This window comes from Dermacentor andersoni, chromosome 1, assembly GCF_023375885.2.
Source record: "Dermacentor andersoni chromosome 1, qqDerAnde1_hic_scaffold, whole genome shotgun sequence".
NCBI lineage: Eukaryota > Metazoa > Arthropoda > Arachnida > Ixodida > Ixodidae > Dermacentor > Dermacentor andersoni.
In genome coordinates this window covers 211,674,007-211,687,741 of record NC_092814.1, presented here as the reverse complement: position 1 = coordinate 211,687,741, position 13,735 = coordinate 211,674,007, and the positions used below count along the sequence as shown (strand labels likewise).

Below are 13,735 nucleotides of genomic sequence, written 5' to 3'. Positions count from 1 at the left end.
GTGGCTCAGCTCTCTTCCCACACTAACGTTTTATAACGTGTCTTCTTATGCAGTCATCATTCCGCTTCCGATTTTTTCAACTTTGTGAGTAAACACGAATGCATATATTCATGTTAAACCGACTTAAGAAAAGCGGTCCTTTCCTTGCACACAGTACATAATTTTCAACTCACGTATAGAAGCACTGGATATAATTCGTTACAATGCATATGGAAAACGGGCTGAAATTCAGTGAAATGATCCCTCTGCATCTGTTGTCGATTCATGGTATAAAATTATCATCCTTCTAAAATAGAGGATGCATTTACACGACCTGCAATGCAAAGCAAGATTGCTCCTGTATTTTTGTTTCATGTTGTTGGCATGCTCCCGGAGGCGATCATTGAGGCAGCGTCCCGTTTGTCCTACGTAGGAACGCCCGCACTTCAGGGGTATTTATGTCATAAACGACTCCGGTAATGCAGCTGACGAGGGGCGCCTCATGCTTCTTGTCGAAGCCCCCCTTTTTTTTCCCTTCTTTTCTTTTGGGAAGGGGATGTCTCGGCTGACCCTTCTGCTTAAGGCGTTCAGCTTGCCTGGGGCTGAAATAACAACCGAAACACTTACCTTTCCTGCGGCCTTCTTCAATCTATGGAACAGCCCGTACACATAGGGAATGGCAGCCGATCTCGATTTTGCGTGGCTTCTTCCTTTGGTGCGTTTCCGCTAACATGTCTTCCGCTAGCCAGGGTCGGCCCTAAATGCGAAAAATCGTAAGGTCGCTTATAACACCTGCGGGTTTCCCTTGAGGGAGCTAAACGTGTCGAGGGCACGTATTTGCTCAGTTTTGGAGGTCGGTCAAGGACAGATACGTTAATAAACGCCCTCGCAGTCTCAGAAGGCGTCACGATCACATATGGCTTGCGCACAAACATAAGAAAAGTCCTCAACGAAAACGGTCTTGCAACTCGTCAAGCTGGACTGAACTGTCAAGAGCATCTACGAGCGAAAAAAAAAGTGAAAATGAAGTGACGCTTGTGTAGTTTAAAATATCGTTTTTAACCGTCCCTAAAACCTTGGCACTACGGAAGTATAGCGACGAACCTTTCTACATTTCATTGTTTTTTTTTGTGTTGTTCTTTTTTTCTCCCCTAGAACACACCTACTGTGACCGTAGTGGACGATAAGGTGATAATCATTTGTACGAAGCGCCAACGGTTCGCGCACGTGATCTGCAAGCAAGTGCTTCGCCAAATTTCTGACAGACGCAAACGATACAGCGGCAAGGAAAGTAAACGAAAACTGGTACAGCGCAGCGTAGAAAGGAAGAAACAAGCCGAGCCGGCCAGATGAAAGAACAGAGCGCTGACTTCCAACTGATTTATTGGCAAGTTGCACGAAATATGCAGCTACAAGGAAGCATCAGGAAGTGTCGTCACAACACTTCACAAAACGTCACACCTATAGAAGACTACGCCATCATGAGTCACAGAACGCACTTTAGAATGTTTTACAATGCGTTACCAACTCGCCCAATCCTCAACCCTAGTGCCAGGAAAGTAAAGCCCAGACAACACGTAGGCTTGCCGACGCGCGCAAGCTCGCGCCTGCGCGCCTTGCGTTTGCGCACAGAACTCGTCATTCCTCGAGAGGAATGACGGCTTGCATCTACAAGAGACGCACCCGAGCGCGCGCCCGCTTTATTTATTTATTTATTTATTTTTTATTTATATGCTTATTTGCTTATTTTATACTGCACACCAATCTGGTTCAAGCAGGACGGGCAATACAACTTTAAAAAATCTGTATTACAAAGAAAAAAAAAGAAAAGAAAAACATAATAGCCTTTGAGCAAAGAACGCAAAAAGCATAATCATGTATTCATACAGTGCGTTATGAGGTTCTTTTAGGCTATTCCAGTCGGATACAGAAGGCGCAAAAAAGGAAGACTTATAAACATTAGTTCGTGCAAAGTAAGGCGTTAGAAAGTGTGTTTGGTAGTGTCGGGTTGGTCTTGTAGACAACGGGGAAAGAAACTGTGCGATCAATAGCCATTTTACCGTTAAGCAAGCAAGATCAAGAAGTTGAAACGCCATTTCCTTCTGCTTGATTCGCGTAGTTCAGTGTTGTTGCCTTTCATGAGTTCAGCAGGAGAATAGGCGTACTTAAATTTAGTATAGGTAAACTTGACAGCTTTTCACTTAATCCTTTCTAGCGTTTTAATGTTACGTTTATTGGAAGGACTCCAAACAATAGAACAACGCTCAAACTTAGGTCGTATGGATATGAAATAGCCAAGAAGTTTGACCTTAGGAGGAGAATTTCGAACTTCATGTTTTAAGTAACAAAGTTTGCGGAAAGCCGACGAGTAAATGTTTTCAATGTGCTGATTCCAAGAGAGGCCATCAATGATTGTAACTTCTAGGTACTTGTATGCTAACCTGTTTCAAAGGAAAAGATGTCAGGTTATAAGTATATTTAAGTATATTTTTCTTAAGCGTTACACAAAGATAAATATATTTATCGGTACTAATAGTAATTCCAAAATCTGTGCACAATTTAGGTACATTATCAAGATTAGAATTCAACTCAACCTGAACATGTGCACCTCTGATCATATCATCTTGGACGGTCTCACTTTCTCAACGATGTACAACTTGGGATACATTATGTAAATATCTGATTGTATGTGGAGAAGCGTCTGTTATTTTTTTTTTATTTTTTTTTTCTTCCGCTGCTCTACATTTTCTCTCCTTAGCGAACTAATAGCCACAATCGAGGTTTACGTTAGTCTCCCAAATGTGTGCCGACCAAGTTTGTTGAGCGGAAATTCACCTACACGACAATATATACAGGGTGTCCGAACTATCATGCACCAAGATTTAAAAATATGCAAATACCACGTGTCTGGACAGCTCCAATGTAATGCTGTTTGCCGTCGCATGGAAATACTCAGATTATTAATTTTTTCATTCCGTCTACTTACGTAATTCGTATTAATTAATCATTTTCTAAAATATTATAATTAGATTAAAAGTGTCAATGAGAAAATTGCAGAGCGACATGAAAAACACCCGATACAGCTTTTTGTCGCTCAATACGTGCTACATAAAAGTGCTTTTCCGAGCGTGAAAGTAGCCCGCAAATGCGCGCAAAAATTGCCGTGCGACTGGCCGCACTCGGACGCGTACGATCTGTCCCGCGCCATCTGCGCATGCGTACGCACGCCGACGCGAGCACGGGCGCGCCGGCAGCCGTACGTGTGGTCTGGCTTTACAGGTGAAAAGTCTCACGTTAAAGAACGGCCAAGAAATCTTCCACTGAGACTAAGCAGCTGAGTTCTTAAACAAACCGTGGCTCCGAGCGCACAGAAATGCAGCGGCGTCACTCTGCGGAGCAGCGAAATGTCAGGCACCTTCCAAAATGAGGCCTAGGGCGATCAAGTAGGTTCTCCCGCACTATTCCCCCGGGGAACACAGAAAGCAAGACTGGGACGAAGCAAGCGATCGATGCAGTCTACTTCAATGCAGAGGTGACCCAAGAGCGCGAACGTGGGATCCCGTCCATTTAAATGCACGTTCTGGAACTGGTAACGCGACACATCTTACCCGAGAGCGTGACCTCACACAGACACGACTAAAAAAAAAAAAAAAAAGATACGGCAACCACTGCTGGCATTCGAGTGGCTGAAAGTCTAGTCTAGAAAGCAAGGTGCCGACTACGTGGACAGCGCATTCTAAGAACGGCAATGACTCTGCCCAGCTTACGTTATTTGTACCTGAAATTCGAAACACTAGGAAACAACGTCACGCACGTGGCACGGGCGAACGTGATTCAACGCTCAAGCATCCACACAAATCAAACTTGGTACACGCGGAAGGGTCGCTTGAGTAGAGTAAATGGTATGGTATGGTATGGTGAAACTTTAAAGAAGTCCTGCAGATCGTGAGTCTTCACAAAGCAGGCCGCTCCCACGTGGGAACCGGAAGGCCGAGCCTCTCGGCCGCATCGTGGGCCTGCTGGACAGCCCAGAGTTGGTCAGCCAGAAGAGGGCTGCGGAGAACTGCCTCCCATCTGGCCGTGCTGTTAGCGATGATAGAGCGTGACCGGGCACACCGCCAGAGCATATGGTCTAACGTGGCTACATCTCCACAATCGTGGCAGGTAGCGTTGGTGTAAGTATCCGGATAGATTTTATGTAAGAGCGACGGATTCGGATAGGTATTCGTTTGTAGTAGACGGAGCGTTCATGCTTGAGCTCTATTGAGGCGCGGATGAGGAACAAAGTAGGTTCTACGGCTGAGATAGTAGTGTTTAGTGATCTCGTTGTAGGTGGAGGGCGTGTCCCTGTTCTCTGGGGAGTCAGCTTCCGATTAGTCGAGGGTAGCGCGGTGGGCAAGTTCACGCGCAGCCCCGTGAGCCGACTCGTTGAGGTTGGGAGGAGCACCCTTTATCTGACCCTGATGTGCGGGAAACCAAAAAATGAAGTGGTGCGTGATTGCCTTGCCCCCAATAAGTCTGAGGGCCTGTTTTGAAACGGTGCCTTTTTCAAGTGCTCTGACTGCAGACCTTGAATCACTATAGATGACATCCCGTGAGCTATCCAGCAGGGCTAGTGCAATAGCCATTTGTTCAGCTATTTCGGAGTCCCTCCTCCGAACCGAGGCAGCATTGGTGATTCCTTGCCGACCATCAACAGTGACGATGGTGAACGCCCGACGTCCCTTACAAGAAGCGGCATCCACAAAGCTGACCTGTCGCTGATCACTGTGTATTTGCCTAAGGAGATTGGCCGCCCTTGCCCTCCTTCTACCGCGATTATGATCGGGGTGCATGTTCCTAGGTATTGGCGCGACCGTAATGTTCTCACGAATCGACGGGGGAACGTCAGAGAACTCCTCCGCTACTCTATCGGGGTGATATCCGAGTTCCTGCAAGATGGATCTCCCTGCCTTCGTTGTTGTGAGGCGAGTTAGCTGTGCGCGATCCTGGACCTCTGCAATCTCTTCAAGAGTGTTATGAATGCCAAGCTGCATTAAGCGCTCTGTGCAAGTGTATACGGGTAACCCGAGAACCCGCTTGGTAATCTTCCTAAGCTGTGCATTCAATTTATCCCGCTCTGCCCGTTTCCATCGATGCATGGCTGCCACGTATCTAAAGTGGCACAGAACGAAGGCATGCATTAGTCGAATGAGGTTATCCTCCTTGAGTCCATGATGCCGCTTTGATACCCTCCGAACTAAACGAACAGCACTTTCAGTTTTAGCAATTAGCTTGCGTATAGTCTTGCCATTTGTACCCCCTGACTCAACGATCATGCCCAAGACCTTGATTAAATCGACTCTGGGTATCAACAACCCTTTCTTGAATATAAGTTAATGTCTCTGTCTTCAAACGATGTCCATTCCTAGGGCCTTGGATCGCGTTTCTTGGGAATATACAGCAAAAGTTCCGACTTCAAGGGGTAGCATCTGAGACCGGTGGGTTCGAGATAGGTTTCAATAGTGTCTATTGCCTCCTGCAAGGCTCCCTCAACCTGACCGTCATTGCCTCCTGTGCACCATATAGTTATATCGTCAGCATACATAGTGTGTTTGATGCCTTCAATCTCGAGAAGCTTTCTGCTTAGGTCAACCATGGCTATATTGAATAAACAGGGGGAAATGACTGACCCCTGCGGGGTGCCCCTCTCGTCAAGTTCCAGCAGTTGTGATTCGAGATCGGCCACCCGGAGGGTAGCCTTCCTATCCGAGAGGAACGATCTAACATAGTTATAAAATCTCTCACCCAGATTGAGCCGAGATATCGAGGCTAGGATATGCGAATGTAGAACGCTTTTGAAGGCCTTCTCAAGATCAAGTCCCAAAACGGCTCGAGTGTCGCTAGAGTCGTTGTCTATGATTTGATGCTTAATCAGTTTCATGGTATCTTGTGTGGATAGGCCTGGTCTGAATCCTTTCATACTATGGGGGTAAATGTCGTTATTTTCCAGGAACCGGGAGCACTATAAGGTGTGCCTCAGAATCACATCCTGGGTATGGGACGTAAAACCCCATTAATTTAAATTCAGCCATTTACTCTACTGAATCGAGTAGAGTAAATGGCTGAAATTAAATTGATGGGGTTTTACGTGCCATACCCAGGATGTGATGCTGAGGCACACCTTATAGTGGAAGATTCCGGATTGATTTTGACAACCTAAGTTTCTTTGAAGTGCAGAGAAATTTAAGTACACTAGCGACATTTCGCCCTTAACGAAATGCGGTCGCCGCTGCTGGGATCGAACCGGCGACACCGAACTCAGCAACGCAACGACGTAGCCACTAAGCTTATCTGAAGTATCGAGTTATAAGTACCCAGGACTATTAATTAATCCTGATCTTCGTTGGAATAATCACGTGACCTACATAATTAAGAAAGCTATGAAACGCTTAGGTCTACGCAGATCTTTAGGTACATCAACGACAGAAATTAAACTCTTGGCCTATAAAAGTTATGTAAGACCAATCCTCGAGTACGCCTTGTCATTTGGGACCCCCATACAAAAGCTATCATTCAAAAATTCCAGAAAGTACCGAAGAAATCGGTCAGATTTATTTATAACTCTTATAGTTGGAAAAAATCCCCTACAGTCCTTTTACAGACAGCCAATTTGGAGAGCTTGGAGACAAGGCGGTATCATGACAGACTAAAACTCTTCTATTTACTATATCATGACAAATTAGGAATAGATAAGAATTTATACTTTCAACCAGTACAGCGACGGCAAACTCGGTCCTTCCACTCCAGGAAAGTCGGTGAATATTTTGCCAAAACGAATGCTTTTAAATACTCGTTCTTCCCGCGTACCATCCGTAATTGGAACGACCTGCCCGCTGAGGTGGTTGAAAGCCCCACTATTTCGTCTTTCATGTGCGCGCTTGACCGTTTGCGATAAGTAATTGCCTTCTATTTATCAAGCGTTTTTTTTTCATGCGTTTTTATTCATGTGCGTTCGTTCTGAGCTGTGACATCGAATGCTCACTTTGTCATGCACAGTGCCGAGTGCTGTTACGCGCAATGTTAGGATGCTGTTAATAAGGAATTTTTGTACCCTTGTATTGATCGATTATTCTTGTATTGTTTCATATATACCCACTCCTGCCCAAGGCCTGACACTCAGGCCGGCAGTATGTACCAAATAAATAAAAAAATATATAAAAAAGAAGGATATATGTTTACCGCGGCGCATTGGGCGCGTTGGTACATATTTTAGCGCTGCCGCCTTTTCAAGTCTGAAAATATTGCATCTTTTTAGACTTCTCGAAAGCTTTTGGTAAAGTGTGCCATCAATTGTTGCTTTATAAGTTACGTCAGATTAATCTTGATCCACATGTCTTTAGATGGATTAAATCTTTCCTTCTTAACCGCTGGCAGTTTGTTTTCACTAACGGCACAAACTCGCCGCTTACTAACGTGCTATCTGGTGTACCACAAGGATCCGTCCTCGGAGCACTTCTATTTTTAATTTATATTAATGACCTTCCGTCAACGCTATCTTCTGCCAGCCACCTTTTTGCTGACGACTGTGTAATTTTCCGAGAAATACGTAACCTCAACGACATTAATACTCTCCAGACCGATCTTAATTTTGTCTCTAACTGGTGCAAACGAGGAAAATGGAATTAAATATTAACAAATGTAAGCTCATGCACGTTTCTCGCTGCTCTAGCACTTCCGCTTCTTATTGTCTTAATGACATTCCTCTTGATCCCGTCGCATCATATAAATATCTAGGCATACATATATCCCGAAACTTAACATGGAATGCCCATAGTGAATACGTTACTAATAACGCTAATCGCATGTTAGGGTATTTACGTCGCAACTTTTCTGCTGCTCGATAGTCCTTAAAACTCCTACTTTATAAATCACTAATACGACCCTAAACTTGAATACGCGTCAACTATATGGGAACCTGCGCATGAAAATTTCGTATCTTCTCTCGAACTTATCCAAAATAACTCCGTTCGCTTCATCTTTTCAAATTGCAACCATCCCGCAAATATCACAGCCATGAAAACTGAAAGGTATATCATCACGTCACGCTACACGACGAATTCATTTCACCACCGTAATACATCTCCCATCGTATTGATCATCGGCACGAGGTTGGCATAAAAAAATGCAATACTAAAGCTTGTTTTCAGTCCTACCTTCCCCAGACATCTGTCGAACGGAACCGTCTCCCTCCCGATATTGCAGCCATTGAAGATAATCAACGGTTTTGTGATGCACTAACAACCTTTGTTTATATTGCAGAATGTTGAAATTATGTTCTAACAAAATTCACTGTGTTGTACTGATTGTCCTTGCAACCTATATTACTCCCTCCCCTCTGTAATGCCTTTAGCCCTGAGGGTATAATAAATAAATATGTGCGCTGAATACAAGTGTATCAGGAAACGCAATTCGATAACCCCTCTATGCTGACCGCCATAGTAGTGCCAGTAGCGCACATCTGTTCTGCGTAATAAAGAAACAAATTTCTAAATAAAACCTGAACATAAAATGGTGGCTTGTACATTATACTGGAGGGATTCTTTGATTTACTGGATTTTCTTTAATTTAGTCATTCGGTATGTGCCGAACGTGTCTGCTCATTCTTTTACCATACTCCAGAATGGGCATGTGCGATTGGCACAAGAGGTACAGAAGCACCGCTCGTGCCTCGTGCTTCTCTGTGCATACACCTGTCATCACCGTTCTTCCCTCGGCAAGCGTCACACATCACCTACATCATCGTGTGTCGCTGCGGTGCGGCGTCGAGTGTCACCTGGACCCTGCGGTACGCTTTAATTAATGCGGCTCCGCTTCTGCAAGCGTTCCGTAGTTTGTCCGCTTGACATATTTGCACGGTGCTTATTCTTCAGAAATAGCTGAAACGTACTGTACCGTACCTTGAACTTAAAAGGCCTCTCACCAGGTCTGACCATTTTGAGCTGACAAGCGCAGAGCATACAATGCGCGCTAACGATCGTGTTTGAAAGGAATTACTTCTCTACGCGCCGCGGAAAGGTCTGAACTTTCAATGCGAACGTCGATTTCCCTTTCCCTCGTGGCGACCGCGCTCCAAGCCGGACGGTGACGTACTCGAGTCCCTGCGCCTACCTACTTGTATCCGCCGTGTGACGTCCCTGGTGGTGACACGTGACTTCAAGAATTAGTCAAGCTAACACATGTTATTTGTGTGATCTGTTGCTTGAATTGACGAATTGAAGTTTAGAGAATTAATAAAACACACAAACGGAATGTCTGCGTGTTTTTTGTTTTACTTCGCAGCGAAGCAAGAGAGATGTACTTCCGCTTCGTCTGCTTGTTCCCAAGGTCGTGTAGTCACGTGCGCAGGTACCGAAACAATGCCATTTTCTACCGCGTTCCAGCGCGTGATCATGCTCGGCGATCCGCTTGTTCTGGCTCAGTATTAGCCTAGCACGTAATTATACTGCTAGTCATGTGTGCTTGTGCACAGCGCCCAAATCTTGCGCTGCGCGAAATGAGACAATCACAACAGCCTGTACGCAACGCCGTCATCGGAAGTGCACAGCGCCGAAAAAAAGCGAGGAAAAAAAAAGAAGGAAGGGCCCGTAAAGTATGCGTCACGCTATCCTCGAGGTGCGGTGTGGGAGAACGCAGTGGATGAATTTCGCTTGCGGAGGCTAGACGGGGCGAGTGGATAGAGTGTATCGCTTTGTAGTGGAGATCGCCTGCTGAAATCATGGATTCGCGGCACTGAAATATTTCTATCTCGGCTATTAATGAGCCGACTTGAAAAATTTTTGCGGCAAAACGCTGCCTAGAGGACTCATAAAAACTTCCAGCGTATAACCAAAATTTGCTATGGGGCCTGGTGAGGGGCGCTTTAAGCTTATCCAGTTTTGCGCAACCGCAGTCGTATAGTATTAGGGCTTCCTTGTCTTCTCACGTCACCTCCCACCCCCTCCCTTGTATGGGAACTGCCTCGTCTCCTCCCTCCTCTCTACAGTTATATCTACGTCCCCTGCGTATTCGCACGTTAGTAGAAAGGGAAGCGCTGCAGTTTCTGCAATGCTGCTGCGGTGAGTCACGTATAATTACAGCTGTCAAGAGGCGAATGTGGCGCCGGCCGGGGAGTTCCAGAGGGCATTGCACACATTCGACGCGGGGGGTGAAAACGAGTTCCTAGCGTCGCCGTTCCTTTCTGAATCGCTCCTGTCATGTATACACATGCTCTGAGCCCCCCCTCCCCCCTTGCCGACGCCGTGTGCTTGACAGCAGCAGCCACAGCAGCCACAGCAGCAGCAGCAGCAGCAGCAGCAGTAGGAAAGTCGAAGGAAGAGGCAAAGAAAGCTAGGCTTAAAAACTGAAATGAACGTGAAGTGAAAAATGAAACCGAGAGGAAATAAGTTCTCCGAGGTGGTGGCCCTGTTCCTTTCTGCTCGCTTTTTATTTCAGTTTTAACTAGTTTGTATACATTGTGCCTGGACTTCACTGCTCTGGAGTTCAGGGAGAAGTGTAGCTACCTACGAGCTCATTGAAGTCAGATACGGAGCCTTCTTTGCCCTTTTCCCTCGTAGTGTCTCCAACCGCTACGGCGGTCCGCAGCCGAGAACGGCGGCACGAGCCCTATGAACGCCAGCGTGTTTCGAGGCACATGACTGCAACGCAGGAACGCGTCCAAGATTCTGCCAAAACACACCACGTGCATGCCATCATCAAGCTGGCATGGCTAGTCCTTGAACATCAAGGCGCTGACGGCCCACCTCCGGTAACCATGGTGGAACCCAGCGAAGGTGAGAGCAAGAGACCTCGCCTTGACGAGACATGTCCGATCAGGAGAATGACCGTACTTCAAACTATGACCTAAGCGATTATGATGCCATTGAATGTCATGAAGAACCTTTCAAATTCGTCACCTACAAAAAGAAAAGAAGTGAAGGAAACCCGGTGGTGTTCCGACCATCAGAAGAAGGACAGAATTTTTGGCAAGTGAATCCAAATCATGCTGCATCAGAAATTGTCTCGGCGGCAAAGGAAAACGTTCAAACGTTCCGAGTAAACAGAGATTGCAGTTTTTCAGTGAGTGGTACCTCAGTGGCATCTGCGAAAAACCTGCTTTTACTGCACGGAGTCGCAGGACTAAGAGTTAGCCCTACATACCGGCTTCGTACACTCGAAATGTCGGAAAGATTCGTCACGTGCCACTTAAGTACACTGAAGGGCAACTGCTCGAGTTTTTTAAAGATTTTGGAGTAAGATCAGTACGCCGACAAGCAGGATACTATCGTCTGGAGGATGGTAAAGTTGAATCGCGCTCTTTGTACAGTGTAATCCTTCACTTCGGAGATGATTAGCCAACGCCTCAGAGAATCCACTTGGTCTTCACCAGCCACCCGGGGGAAGAATACCTTGGTCCTGCCTTGAGGTGTTATAACTGTCAGAGGTTTGGACACCTAGCAAAAAACTGTCGTGGGACACGTCGCTGTAAAATCTGCTCTGGGAACCATGAGCATGCTGAATGCAAGTCTGTGAGACAACCTAAACGCGCAAATTGTGCGGGTAATGATGCGGCTTCTTTCTCAGGATGTCCACAGAACAAGGCCGCATCCATGTTATGCAAACATGAATTAATTCATGGGAAAACACCACGACACTAGCAGCCCCTTCCAAATCTTGATGCAGTGAGCCCAGCGAATAATCGCCAGTGTACAGCAACTTAACAAAAATCAAAAGAACCATCGTATTCGTCGGCATTAAAGCATCAAGCTGCGCAAGGGCCTCAGAGACAGCGGCGTCATCATTCTGCTACGGCCACTGGAGGCCACACATCACAACAATATCAGCGACCCAACCTAGGACAACCTCAGCGAGCTTCTCAGAACAGCCCTCAGCAATCACCACAGACGGCGACTGGAACATCGGCATTCCAGGATAACACCGCGCCACTCAGTGTTGGATAGATGATTCTACCCATGCTGTTTGCTGCAGTTCGAGCAATTGTCACAGCTCTACCTCAGGCGAACAAGCTTCCAGAGGTAAAGGCACTGTTGTCTATGGAGCCATTAGTAAGCCGGCTGTCCACATCAGTGCTACCGGATGACAATCCTACATAGTATTTACGAAAATGTCGCAGTATTTCAGTGGACCGCTAATAGCCTTCGATTCAAATCTGCTAATTTTCGCAAGTTAGTTGCACAGTACAGCTTCCCTGTGCTGTGCATACAAGAGGCTGGAGTACGTGATGACTTCCATCTTGCTAATTACATAATATATAAATCCTCTCGCCCAGCTGGAAACAGCAGAACAATACTCTGCGTTCGAAAAGATTTGCCCTCTCACCTCATTCAATCGAGCAGTTCAGATTTTCCTGAATATGTAGCCTGCAAAGTATATCTCGCAAAACTATGTCTAACAGTCGTAAGCATATACCTGCAAGCATCGAGACGCATTACGATTGATAATTTGGTAAATATTTTTAGCATGACGGGATCAAGCATTATCATATGTAGCGAATTTAACGCACACAACGTAACATGGGGAAGTAATCACTGTGATGCCCATGGGAATAACGTTCAATGCACCGCGGAAAGATGCAATCTGTCAGTATTAAATGATGGATCTGTCACATTTATGCGGGGATATCGCTACGCCAGTTGCATAGACGTAACAATGTGCTCTAATGATCTTGTTACCGACGCTGGGTGGACAACAAACGCAGAAACACGTGGAAGCGATCCCTTCCCAATTCTTATATCACATCCACATTTCAAAAGAACTGCGAAACAAAGATACGTGGATATAACAAACTGGCAGCTCTTTCGTCAACACTTATCCAGTCGAGTGTATTGTGCAGCTGACGCGGAAAAACTCACATAAGCTATACAAGAAGCAATGAAAATGTGTACGAAACTAGCGCCGATTCCTGACGAGTACACATCAGTTGATGGAGAACATGAACATTTGAGAGGTGTAAGATGAAGAGCAGAAAGAGTTCATCACCGGAGTGTAGATATAAAAGCATATATAAATTCGCAGCAAATCCACTCAGTCATGCGGAGACGACTACAAAAATTAGGGAAAAAACGATGTCGTGAATTTTGCAATACGTTGTCTCCCCTGACACCAGTTTCATGAGCATGGATGACTATTCGTGCATTAAGCGGCATTGTTGTTCAAAGACAACCATTTCATGCTCTCACAGTAGCCAAGGATACTTCAGAATTAGTGATTGCTGAGCAATTCTGCAAAGTTAGAAGTAGAACGAGCGTATCTATTACTAGTGCTCAGTTTCAATGTTCGGTTGAAATGGCAAAACAAAACGTTCTTGCGAATTTTCTATGATGGAGCTAAAATGTGCGCTTGAGTCTTGTAATACAGAGACTGCTGCAGGTCCAGATTTCATTACATACGGTATGTTGCAAAAGACGGGACCTAATGGTCGATTGGCACTTCTGGAATTACTCAATGACTGGTAGAAAAATGAGTCTGTCCCTGACTCTTGGAAAACGGCACATGAGATACCTATATTGAAGCCTGGCAAAAACGTGTCTCTTTCTTGAATATTTTCGTCATGTGAGTCTGACGAGCTGTTTATGCAAGGTCATAGAGAAAATGATTGACACTAGGCTGCAGTGGTGGTGTGAGCAAACAGAAGCACTTCCCTACCACATGACAGGATAATGAAGGCGGCGATGCACCATTGAATCAATTTGGGATATCATTACGTATGTTAAACATG

At 45.6% G+C, this 13,735-nt stretch overlaps 1 protein-coding gene across 1 annotated transcript in view; it reads right to left on the bottom strand.

Moving 5' to 3' along the window:
• The window catches only part of LOC126547032 (frequenin-2-like), a 358,731-nt gene that overhangs the window by 227,147 nt on the left and 117,849 nt on the right, over positions 1-13,735 (bottom strand). The gene's annotated exons all lie outside the window — the stretch shown is intronic.